Source organism: Melospiza georgiana, chromosome 13 (assembly GCF_028018845.1).
Source record: "Melospiza georgiana isolate bMelGeo1 chromosome 13, bMelGeo1.pri, whole genome shotgun sequence".
Taxonomy (NCBI): Eukaryota; Metazoa; Chordata; class Aves; order Passeriformes; family Passerellidae; genus Melospiza; species Melospiza georgiana.
In genome coordinates, this window is record NC_080442.1 from 7,325,550 (window position 1) to 7,339,113 (window position 13,564).

The following is a 13,564-nucleotide window of genomic DNA, read 5'->3' on the forward strand; positions in this document are numbered from 1 at the left end:
TGTGCCTTCCATGACCATGACAGGAGTTGGTTCTTTCTCCTTTGACCAAGCTGTGATTAACTATGGGAGTCATATAGCTTTGGGTGTATAATGAAGCATGAAGTCCAGCCAGGAACACTGACTCAGAGAAATACCTTTTTATAGGAAGGATTTCAACAGTTCTCAATTAATTGCTTTCATTTTTATTGCGTGAAAAAAATCTCTCTCTCTTCTGATTTCAGATGGCAGTCTATAGATGACAAGTCAGAACTTCCTGCAGGATGAAAATCCCAAATAATACTTTTCTTCCATACTGTTAGTGAAAGCCAACAGCCATGCTTCAGTTACTATGCATTACAGATATTATTTTATTAATTTCTCCCAAAATGCAGTACAGCAAAGTGGATGACCTTTGGGCTTGCTGCCTTAGAAAGGAGAATTTCAGTTTCAGTTCACCTTATTCAGAGAGCCAACAAAACAAAACATTAGCAGTCACCTTTCCAAGGAGAGGAAGAGGCTGTATTTAATAAGGACTGTCAGCAGAAGGAACAATTAGAAGCAGTTAGAGCAAAAGATACTGTTCACTTCCTTACAGCTGGGTTCATACTCCCTCTGGCTGAAAAATGTTGTGTGTGAGGAAGTCTCAGTGTTTGAAATGTAAAACATCTTGTTAGTCCTATGAAAGTATGTGACAGATCAGCCAAATGCTTGAGCTGTGTGACAACTAGCAGGTTTTGTTGGCTTATTTGTTGGTTGGTTGGGGGTTTTTTTTCCAATTGAAAATCTGCTTCAATGGCTGTAAGTCAACAACAACACATTTTGGCAGATACTCAGGTCTCAAAAATTTTCAGAGTTTTATTGAAAACAAGGACATAATACATATATCCAATTTTCTTTATCTGCTACGTATGAATTCATGTAGTCATAATTTTACAGGATTTATCCCTAGAGGAAACAACACATGACCTGCTAACTTCACTTACTGAGTGCAAAGTAAAGACTTAATTTTGTTTATGATGAAATTGCTAAGAAACCTCCAAATTTCTCATGTAATATTCTAAGCTATTACCACTGCATTATATACTTTGTATCAGTATTTAAGAGCTCTCTTTTTCTTTACTGAAGTAATGTTTCCAGATTTTCCCAAATCATAAGCAAAAGGGGATCAGAAACAAAATCAAACACATTCCAAGTATACCAAACCAGAAGTGAGCCTGTAGATGAAATACAGTTCCAAGCAAGGGATCCATGTGATGGGCAGGGAGCAGTCCCAGCCCTGCAGACTGTGACAGGGTTAAGGCCCTGGAGGGAGTTGGGGACCTGCACTTGTTTGTTCATGGCTCCTGTGTACAAACACCTGCCTGAGTGCATTTGTGCCATGCTACTCCTTCAGCTCCCACACAGGCTCAGATAAAGCTCCTGAACAGGTTGGGTTTTGCCACTAACAGGATCCAGTTACTGGCATTATCTTGTGAGTATCTGACAGTGCTGCACTACAATTAATATTTGCAAACTTCAAATACAAAAAGCAAGTAACAACAAAATCTTATGCTTATTTCAGAGTTGACTATATACACACAATACTCAATTTCCCCTCTTTTTTTCTTAAAAACTTGCAAAAACGGTTAAAAACAAGAAAAAAAGTAATAAAGTCACTAAGAGGAAATCTTATTATATATACTCTTCTACTTTATCAAATTCTTGATGTTTGTATCTATGTATTGACAGAAAAGGTTGCTGAGAGACACAAGGATACTCACAGATTCTAAAAGTGGTTTGTGATTTCAAATACAATAGCTGGTTTGCATCCAAACATCTGACATGAATACACTCACTCCACAAGAGATTCTGTGTTGTTACATTACATTTTCCTCCAACTGTCAGTGTTAGAAACTGTATTTTGTTCCAAAGGAAATTATCTTAGTACATCCCAATGACATCATTGTTGCTTAAATATAAGAGAGTATCCTTTTAGAGGCTTGAGCAAAAAATCTCAGGTTTGTTAAGAGTCTCTTAGAAAGCCATTCTCAAAGGAATGGGCACAGCTAGGGCAACCTTTGCTAAGAAGTTTTACAAGTGCTTCAGAAACACGTTTATGTATAAAATCATCTTACATAATTAAATAATAAAAGGTTCCTATACTCCACACATTTTTTCCTTCACTTTAAATGTGACATTTCATGGACGGTCTTCTCATTTTTCCCATGAAAACTATAATCTTGTCTACAGGAACTACTTTTACAGCAACCCAACAGATGCAACTTGCATAACCTTGATTATTAAGCCTGTGTAACTTATTCCTGACCAAAATTAATAATGAACTATGAGTACAGCTGCTTGCAAAGACCAAGGGCTCACCAATATAAAGACACACAGGGCAGGGTTAATCTCTATGGAGATGCAAGTATTTAAGTACAGAATCTACATGTAAAATAGGCTGTAGGAGTCATATTTACACAGCCAACATAAGGCCACAGCTTCATGTGTATTCAAGCCAGTTATGCCTTCCATTTTTCTACTGTTAAACTTTGTCTTAATTACATTGTATTCCTTAAACACTTGGCTTCACACCCATCTAGTTTCTTTCAACTAACTCAGCCATGCGTTTTCAAATTTAAATATGCAGCCAGAACTGCAGGCCCTGAGCCCAGGCCCCACCAGAAAAGATGATTTCATCACACTGTCTGAGAGACATGAGCTGAGTATAGAAGAGAGAGGTTCAAAAACTCCACAGAGGAAAGGAGATCATGGTGAGCTGCACTGAATCACTCAGAAGGGCTCACAAAGCCTGTGCAGCCAAAGTGACCTGCTGTGGGCCCTGCAAGCACAGGTTTAACCAGCCACCCTGAGCTGCCACACTCCTCACCTTCACACTGGAATAGCATAATTACCAGGGAAATTAGAGAGGCAGGGCTGCTTCTTTATGAAGCTTGAAGTGTTTGTGGAATTCTAATGCAACACTACATGCCAATTGTTCTTGTAAATAAAGGCTGCTACTGCTGAACATTTGCTCCCTGCATACAACAACTAATGGCGTTCAAATAAACGTATGAAGGCATAACCCAGCCATTTTCAGCCAGGCCAACAAAATATACTGAGCTTGACTTACTCACTGAAAACACTCCCACATATCTATATAAAAGCTTACATTTCACCCTACTTCTGTATTATGCTTATGTTGAAGCAGAATGCAAATAACTACCCCCTGTTGCACATCTTTATGTACATTAAATACACCTCCAACAGTTCTTAGAGGTATCTTCCAACAGAATTCACAATAGGGTTAAAACATTCCTAAAGGCTGGTAATTACTTACCAGGCTTCTGCAAGTGTGTATGAGGGTTTATATATACACTCACAGAAACACAAACACATGTGGGTATGATGACTGTGCAAGCATGGGCAGCCTAGACAATACATCTCCTTTTCACACTGTATTTAGCTTTCATGTCCACATTTTAGCTACTTTTAAATGGTGCATGCAATGCACATGCAACTAAAGTATCATGAACTGCTGCAAATGCCTGGAGTCCAAACATGGTCATGCTCAGACTGCTGAGAGTCACATCTGAGTGGTCCTGACTCCTTGCAATGCCTGGGGACCCTCACAGAAAGGGGCCACCATGGTAATCACTGCAGCATCTTCCAGTCTTACCAAGCTCCTTGGTGGCTTTTTGCAGTCTAAATGCTTTCTGAGACATTTCTCCAGTCACATTTATTCCTCATTGCTCTCTTTTTTTTAGCAAAATCAAGAAGAATGTGAAAAGTTATTACAGAATATTAACTTTACATCTCATACTGTCAGCCTGATTAATGAAACTCTTAAATACAAAAGATGGACTAATAGAAATTAAAATATTTCATTTGGCTAAAAATTAAGAGAGCATTCTTTGAAAAATGAAACTATATACCTAAAATGTCTGGCTATGAATCTTGCTATCCACTTCACTTCACCTAAAATGAAAGGTTACAAGCCTACATTTGGATAAACTCCTCCATGGAGACTGCCAGCTGTGTTGGCAGAGATGGTAAAGATCAGAAAAATACAGTGAGCTCTAATCTCAAACAGTGGCAACTCCATGACTACCACTCCACTAAACCTTTAGCACATGCATTCTTAACATGTCCATTTTTTGGGGTTTAAGATTAAATTTTCATACTTGGCTACACTGAAAAGTATTACCATTTTGATTTAACACCATTCAAAGTCAAGGTCAAAGCAGCTTCTGAAATGTGTCCATATTTCCAGATAAACATGCCTGGAACAAACACCCCGTGGACACATGGAACACCTTCCCTCATACATTAACCTGCTGAGTGAGGGAGTGGATTCTCCACTCTTCTGCCAATTTAGAAGAGAAATAGCAAAACTCAACCTATTTTTTGTATTTTTGCACATCCTTCCAACACCTCATTCAAGATGCATTAAAAACAGAATTACCAAACCTAAGTTCAGGATGTGTCAAGTCTGTACCATCATCCTCTGTGCAGTTTGTTGAGACCTAGCAACAAAATCAGAGAAATTCCAACACCTTCATCTCATCCTGGCCATTCAAACCATTTGTTAATCTCAATACTGTAAGGATGTAATTCCTTACAAAGCCTGCCTCTGAATGGTATCACTGAACTGATCAGGTAGAAGATAACCTCCTCCTACCTCTAAAAAAAAATAAGTGGGACAGATAGAAGAAACACAAATTTCTTAAGCCTGCTTTATCTGAACACGTGGGCAACAAGTTGCTGCAACATTTCTGATGCCATTCAGAGTTGCAGAGAGGGTGCAGAAGTAAAAAAAAAAATGCCCCATTATTTCAGTGTTCATTGCTATTTCTCAGAAATCTGTTAGTACCAGTGATCTTGTACTAATCAGCAGATTCTTTGCAGTTCCTTTCTATCAACTTAGGTAGATGCTGCTACAGGCTGAATGTTGTTTTGCAAAATCAGGTTTGTGTGCTTGGTATTAATATACAGATTTCAGGTTACCTTCACAGGTAAAAAGGTTCTAAAAATAATGACACCATCATCAGTATGACTTCAAAAGCAGAAATGGTAAAAGAGCAGACTGTAGCATGGAACTGTGATGATCTACTTTTGTTTACATTTTTGCATCTGCAGAATTATTTGGTGTCAAAATACTTCAGTAGCTATTTTTAAATAAAAACCTGCCCACTATGATCCAGGCTGAATAAACTCATAGCACATGTGTTCTTCTATTACTCCATGACAAAAGATTTAAAAATTCCCATTTGAGGTCATGTCATTCCACCTGCACATTTCAGATGACACTGCAGAACCCAGACAAACCAGTTTCACCAATACTCCCAGAATAATCAACTTCCTATTACACAATGCACACCAGAAGAAGGAACTGTCACTAATTCTTTTCTGCAACTTTGTCACCCTCTTTTTGAGGTAAAATTCCTTATACAGGACATCCTGTAGACTATTTCTGCAGAAAATTAAATTTCACATCTCCCATAAAAACCCTGCCAGGGAAACCTAAGTGCATTCTCAGACATTTTAGTAACGACAGTGAGATCTAATAATGCAATTAAAAGAAATTAAAATAAGCTGGAGGCAATTCAGGCAGCCTAAGCAGTCTAGATTAATTAGATTTAAAAGCAAAATGTAACTAAGTCAGATAATGAGAATAAAATTAAAAAACCCAAACAGTTGTGTGGTACATTCATGGAGTAGACAGGCTCTTGGAAATATCAACACAAATTCAGTAATCAGGGGGGTCAGCAATACAAGGCCTTTTAGGCCTGTCACAACATTAGTTACCTCTGTGGTGTGTATTTGCATTTAGGTGGCATTTAGAAACAGTTAATGTCAGTTGCAACTCAAGGTGTAAGCAAACCAAGTAGGAATACTGTTCCTATGATTAACATATTTCAGAAACACCTCTAAGTTGTCAGCACACAGGTAAAAATATTAGTCATTTTATAGATGCTTCATTTGAAGCACTGTATTTTTATTTATCTTAGATTATTTAAAAAAACTCCATTAATATTAAACAACCAACTGTCTGCTTAAAACAACCATCTTCTCTTATGTGAATGATTATCTGAATATCCTAAGAGAATTCTAACAAAAGCTAGAAGCATTGCTGTCCTATTTTATAGAGCCTTCTGTTTTAGAAATGTAGCTGTGTCTCAAAATGAATAACATAAAATAAAAAGCAGCTTAATTGCCTTCCATAACATGACAAACTTCTAAAACATAATGTTTACTACATGTTAATCACAGGCTTCAATACTGTATGAAAGTTTTCATTTCCATTTATAATTCCAAAATTGAGTCTTGCAAAAGAAAAGACTCAAGTTCAAACTAATCATAAAAAAAAACCAACAAAACAAACAAAAACTTATAGCAACTTGTTACACTTTTACATTAATCATCAGTAACCACATCTGGCTTAGAACACAGTGTGAGCATAAGCAGATTTCTCCTGGGTCTAACATGAGAAAAAAACCCAAGACAATCCAATGACTATGACATTTCTAGAAAATACAATTGCTAGTCAAACAAGTTCTTACAAAGCACCTTTAAAAAGTAAACAGCAGCTTGGTTTTGCCATTTAAATTATATTTTTATATAAGTTTTCAAGGTCTGTTAAAACAAGCTCTATAAAGAGATTTATAACTACAACACATCTGACAGTTGTCAGCACAGGCGTCAGACACTGAATCTATCAAGTTCCCACGGGAGTAGCAGAAGTCAGGATACACTTAGGGGATTTCTGATTCACCTACAGGATTGACTTCTAGGAGTCTGCACAAGGTAAACACAGTGTAGATGCTCAGAAAAACTGAACAAATTTCAACAAGAGGTTTCCACTATTTCTATTCTGATAATCATTCAACTTGCATTGCAAAAGTTTTTTTTTTAAATATCTGCATGCTAAAAAAAGGGGAAAGATAAAATTCCCAGCAATCGTTCTGTCAACTGCTAATCTAATGCAAACTCACCGCAGAAGTTTTATCGCAGCACTGATCTCCCCATAAAGTTGTCATCGAATTGGAAGGATATAAATTACATCAGATGCAAAGTTAATTGGAAGAAGAACAAATGGCAGAACTGCCATTCTAAACTTTTCCCATGAAAAAGAACACACGCAACGCGGACACACCCTTTCGCAAAAAATACGCTAATTCGCGGAATAAAAGGGAGATAAAGAAGTCAAGAGTGCCCTCTGCCCAGGAATGCCAGGAATCCCCGGAGGAATGCGTGCGAGCAGGCGGTCTGGGCGCCCCGCGGGGGCTCCGGGCCCCGCCCGCCCACCTGGAAGCCAAGGCCGGCAGCGGCACCTCCAGCCGCGGCACCGCAGCCCGGGCCAGCCGCGGCTCGGAGGGAAGACCCTCGCTCGTGACCGCCGCAGAGCAAACGCAGAAGGGCTCCGGGAGTCTGTTCCCCCGGCAGCTCCCTCTCCGCTCAACCGCTGAGCTCGCCCGCCCCGGGGCGGCCCCGCTCCGCTCGCCAGCGCAGCCCCGAGGAGCGCCCGGGGGAAGCGCTGCCCCGGCACGGCCGGCGCTCCGCCAGCTCCCCGCGCGTCACCCGCCGGCGGTGCGGGGAGCGCCGCCGAGTTCTCGCCTCACGCCCGGGCGGGCCCGACGCCCTCGGCCTTTGGAAAGGCGCGCGTTTAACGGAGCTGAGGGCGCCTCGGCGCCGGGAGCCACTGCCGCAGCCGTGGGCAGCAGCGCCTGCGGCACCGCAGGGCGACGGCTCCCGTGCCCGCCACGTTCCGGTGCCACAGTCCTGTGCCCACCCTGCCCCGGCCATCGCGGCAGGGAAAAGCGGGCGACGCGGTGCCCCCCTCAGCTCCCCGACCGCCCGCCCGCTGCCGTTCTCCTCACCCGTCCCGAGCCGCCTCTGTCCCACAGGGGAATCCCCGTCAACTCCGCGCCGCTCTCTCCGCCGCCCCGCCAGCCGCGCTCGCCGCCGGAGATCAGCGCGCACTGCCCGCCCCCTCCAGCGGGGGAGGGGGCGCCGCGGCCGGGCCGGGCCGGGGAGGAGCCAGGCGGGGGCGTCCCGCAGGTGAGCCCGGGGCTTCCCGCCGCTTTCCCGCCCGCCCGCGGCCTTTGCTCTCCCTGAGGGAGCGCGCGGCGCCCACGGGGCCCCCGACGGACACCTACAGCGGTGAGCTGAGGGGAGGCCGCCCTGCTCCTCCTCAGCCTGGGCCGCGGCGAACCGCGCCGGGACGGACCGGGTTGGCCACAACAGGCCTCTGAAGAGGAAACCCAGCCCCGGGCCCGGGTACTGTCGGCTGGAGGCCGCCTGACAGTCGGGTTTGTTTTCCCGGGCCGTGTGGAGGCGGCTGGCGAGCCGCCCGCCCAGCGGGAAGGGCTGAGGCAGGGCAGGGACCGGGCAGGGCGGGCGCGCCTCGCCGTGAGGAGGAGGTGAGGGAAGCGCAGAGCGGGGCTCCAGCGGGGCTGCGTGCCCGTGCTGCTCCCAGAGCGGCGTCACAGCACCCCGGGCACACCTTGGTGCCTCGGGCACTTTGGGTCATTTCCACACTGACTTCAGCTAGACTGGAAATACCGCAAGGTGATTCCAGAATATTCCACACATAGAGTGCGAACTGAAGTGCTGCCGTACTGCAGTATGTCTCTTACCCTCATCCATCAGTGAAGGAAGGGTAGGTGAGGGTTCACAAGTGTCATCCAAAAAATCCCCAAAAAACAGTGTCTGCAACCATGTCACGAGAAATGGGCCTCAGACAGTTCCTTTCCATGATTATAAAGTTGTTCTGAAGGTTTGAACAATATTAACCAAGGAGCATAGTCAGAAGGAAGGTTCTACTGAATCTACAGGGAGAGAAAAACCTCAACAAGATGTGATATATCCTTGCCTACAACAGAAAAATGCTGGGCAGTGAACATGAGAAGGAAAAATGTAGTATATGAGTCATAGAAGGCATGTCAAAGTTGTTCAACAGGAGGAGCATGGATAGGAGCACATCCTCTCCTCAAATCCAACAGTGCTGGAGGTCACTGCTCAAATTTCTGTCAGAGCTGCTCTGATACCTGTCTGCTCTTTCATGTCTGTGATAACAAGCCCAATTAGCAAAGACCACTGGGTATATAGATGCATATTTTTATATAATTGTATGGCTTTTCTGTAGAGAATGGCCTGGTTTTAATTAGAATGCATAAACAGAAGAGGTTCAACTGGAAAAGGCAGTGTTTCAAATATAACATCACTATTAACACTGCTAGGACACTGTATGCTGCTTTGGGTTCTCTGTTGGAAAAAAAAAAAGGTAAAGTTCTCACAAATCTACCCCAGAAAATTAAATGCCTTTTAAGAATTTTTAAAAATATGTATTTTGGTAGTATTACAAGTCAGTATTCCAGAAGGGTCCTGGAAGGGTCCTGGAAGAAACAGTCAAAAGCAAAACAATGAGACAGTAGTGTCTGGCAGCAACTGCTTGTGATAAAGTACTCTATTGATAGTTAATCAGTAGAAAGAGCTGTGAACTGTAGGAACTGCACAAATTATAAACAGCTCTAAGGAGGCAGCTAGTGAGGTGTTTGCAGACTACTGACAGTGTTTGCTGAGAGGATGGAAGTATTCAGTGGGACAGGGTCTGTAAAGAATTCTGTTGCATGTCTACATAAAGCACTAAGTGATTCTCCCTCAAAATGGTTCTTGAGAAGAAAGTCATAGATGTATGGAGTTTTCTGCCCTTAGTATTAACAAAAATATGTTCATGAGACAGAACAGCCCAAACTTGCGCTGCCATCTGATCTTTTACATGCTTTGCCATTTAACATTTGCTTTTCATATGCATTTTTTTCCACATAACCCCATAATCTTGGAACTGTGTAAGTAAAAGATGCATAGAATTTGCTTAGCTCTTTTACCTGTAGTTTTTGGGAAAGCACACAAAGCTTATACCCTCACCCCACCTGAAAAACTGGGACACAATGAACAGAAAAGAAAGCAATTAAACTTTTTTTTCCTCAGTTACATGAGTTGTGTGGCAGCATTTCAGTTGAACTCACAGATATTTTACAGACATTTACAATGGCTGCATTTTATTACAATTAGAGTGTTAAGAAACATACTGACAGTTTGTTCAGCCTCATACTGTCATTTGGTAAGATGTGAAGGAATTGCACTTAATAGAAAACAAAATGCTTAATTAAAGAGGTGTATACACCTGTAATTTTCACATTGTTGTTAAAGGTTAATGAAGACTGTTAATCAATGATGTTGTACAATAATACATTTCCATTGAATTTAGATGCACCAAAAAACCCTAATCATTTCTTTTAAAAAAAAAAGCAGTCTATGATGGCTACTAGTCATTACTATGTAGTCTATAATTAATTTTTTCATTATATACCTCTCAGGTAACAGCTTAGGAGACAATTCAGTTGCTATCTGTCATGCTCAGCATTCAACTGCTCGGAAAACCTTTCTATCATTCTGTACTGAGTTTCAGAAAAATATGCTAAGGCATTTTTCTTTATTTCTTTCTTTCATTTAACTTTATTTTTCTGTATCAAAGATGAGGGGATAAAAAAAAAAAAAAAAGAAAAAGGTGGGACAAGCACAATTGCTAAATTACTTGTATTGCCTGTGAGTATCCCAAACCGAAGTTTTGACTGGATTTTCACAAGCTCTATCCTACACTTCCTCAAAGCTCTATCCTACACTTCTTCAGCCTTTGAGAGAAGTTTATTTTGAGCCTTTGAGCCTTTAAACTTTGAGCCTTTAAACTACAGTTTTAATGAAATATTAAGTCAAACATTTTGTCAGTTTCTTGCAGATCTTTGGCATACTCTGAACATGAGTTTTACAAGTACTTGGTTATAGTAATGCTGCAAGCATGAACTGTTCAGTAAGAGCCATAGTCCAGCTGTAATACTGCAAAATACAAGGTTATCCAGTGAGGTAAGAATTTTTTGAAGGAATGTATACAAACCCAGCAAAAAGCTAAAATTGCACTGAGGACAGACTTAGGTCACATACAGAATATCATTCCTTTCCCACCCCTCAGCCAGTTATTTTTCTTTTCCTTGCCTTTAAGTAAAGGTTTTGGTCCTTGTTTACAAAACTGGTTGGACACTGTGATTGATGTCTCTCTGTTCAGGCAGTGTATTATCAGGCACTTGTGAAACACAATACAGAATGGAGTTTGCAGCTCAAGCACAAACAAACAGGAATGGCCCAGCAGCCTGTGCTGTAGATGAATTCCAGCTGCTGGCTGCTCCAGCACACCTCAGGAGCTGAGCAGCTCTCCTGCATTTGTGCAGTGAGTATCTGTGCTGAAAGCCTGCTGTGTCAGTGCTGTGCTTGGCTCCCAGCAAGATGTACCTCTGTCTCTGCTGTGCCACTGCACACTTCACTGAGTGCTGGCACTTCATTATAGTCCCCCATTGCCTTTCAGGAAAGAATCTAATCCAATAATCTCAGTAGAAAGTAGGGGGGAAAAAGTTTGGTGTATAATTCCATTGAAGCATTGCTTCTGACCTATCTTTACAATATATGTTGGAAATTTTCTTTATTATCAAAGATTAGATGTCTGTTGCTTAAGAAACAGCAGTTATCCTTCTTACTACTATAGTCAGTGAGCTACTAAATAGATATTTTTATCCATTTCTTATTTCAAGAAACACAATTTTAAAAATTCAGGTCATTACTTTCAGAGAAGGAGATGAGGCATTTGAAGAAATGTAATGATACACTCTTATCAGATGCTTTTTAATGTGCGATCTCTGATTTCTCCTCAAATACAACGAACCAAAAAAGGAGGCCTTTCATTTTTTACCTTTCTTATATTCCCCACACCTCCCCCTTTTCATAGGGGACCTTCTCTCTCTTCTCATCCTCACCTCTGTCTCTTCCTCCCTTCTTCCCCTCCTCTCCCCCTTTCCTGTTTGGGATAGCCCATCTTTTACATTTCTCCCATTTCTCTCTTCTCCCACATGCAGCTGTCAAACACAGGGTCCTGCTGACAGAACCCAGAGCACAGGGATTCTCTCTGTCTCTAACCCTAGCATTCCATGGGCTCTAAAACAGCCTGAATAATCCTGGCCATATATTCAAGAACATATTTACATTGCAGGATAATAAGACTAATTTAATAAAATGTAGAAAAAGACAGATTAAATTGTAAAACGAGAGATTCATATTTTCAGATCACTTAAACACTGGAAAATACTTTATCTTAGCTAATGCATGGGATGGAAAAACTTAGGAGGTGAAGATTTAAATTGTAACTTGTCTTCTGTAGAATTTAATTTCATCTTAGCTCAAGTTTACAAGTACTCTTCATGTTGAATAAAAGACTGTACCATTATTAACCTTACTTATGTACATAGAAATCAAGAGTGAGGTGAAGAGAAGCTACCATTGACTTTAAAAGCTGTTGAGGGAAAAATGCACACAACAGAAAGTTTGATCATAAGTAATATGATAGTTTCAATATTCATTTAAGACAAAATATGTAGTCAAGTCATTTGGTAAATAATGAATACTGATATGAATTTAAGTTGAAGATTTTGGACACTGTTCAGCATCTAGCCACAATGAGGGTTTCTGATCTCCTGTTCTTCTCCTTGAACAACTTTGGCTAAATCCAAAATCTGTGTTTTTTCCTTCACTATAATGACACAGTCTTGCTCCCACGAGACTTATTTCAGTAATCCTAGCAATGAAAAAAGTTTTTTTCCAGAAGGAACCTGCAAAAAGCCTAAGTACTACCAAATGCATTAAACTTCCAGAAACCATTGTAGTCATTACCTGCTTGGCGTGTGCAGCCCTCCTGCAGGAACAAACTAATTTTTTAAGAGTAGCATAGTCTGAGCTTCTATTTCCAGAAATACAGAGTGATTTGTTGGCATTGTCAGTGTATTTATTTGAAGAAAGCCTAAAGGTGTATTGTTTCAGTCATTGCAGATATAAGCATTGGTTCATTTATCACAGAAATAGTAATGTAGTAAATGAAATGGCTTCTATGCTCTTTATGCCTGTAGCTCTCATTTATTTCAATAGAGAAGTGAAATGTTTAATTACCTGGGTCTAAATCTAAGCATCCCTATCCCAAGTAAAAATTAACTTTTTTTTCTTATAGGCATGCATGGATGTCTTAGCAATTACGGTTTGGGGTGGGTTTTTTCCTGCTTTTGGACGAAGATAAGGAAATGTTTGTGGGAGCCTAAAGCAGTTCCTGATGCAGGCCCTTTTCCCGGCTGGGTTTTGAGGGGAGCGGCCGCGGGCCCTTGTGCTGCGGGGCAATGGCACCACCTGGTGGCCTCGGTAATCGTAACAGCTCCCTCCTTCGACACGTTCCCGAGCAGCTGGAAAATAAAAACCAGGAAAAAAAGTATTATCTTTCAAATTTTTACGTTTGTTTTTATTTCCAGCTACTTTTCTTAATTGGGTGAGATAGCACCATTTAAACAGTTTCGTGAAGCAATATTTTCCAAGAGATGTAAACATTTTAGTGATGTCCAATTGTTTTAAGAATCAGCTAAGAGATACTACCTACACCTTCTCCTTGAAAGAAAAACATCACTCCTGATTCAGCTGCAGTAATTTAGCTACTGAAGCACTGAAGACTTAAGAAAATAAC

The 13,564-nt window shown here is 41.4% G+C and overlaps 1 protein-coding gene across 3 annotated transcripts in view; it reads right to left on the bottom strand.

Annotated features, from left to right (window-relative positions):
- The window catches only part of CGNL1 (cingulin like 1), a 54,586-nt gene extending 46,668 nt beyond the window's left edge, over positions 1–7,918 (bottom strand). For 2 of the 3 annotated variants that reach the window (XM_058033587.1, XM_058033585.1), the window contains exon 1: positions 7,836–7,918. The gene's annotated coding sequence lies outside the window, so the exon portion shown is untranslated. Of the gene's footprint in view, positions 1–6,950; positions 7,162–7,835 lie in introns of those variants that run through there. The other variant, XM_058033586.1, reaches the window with a different exon arrangement.
- Between the last annotated feature and the right edge of the window lie 5,646 nt (positions 7,919–13,564).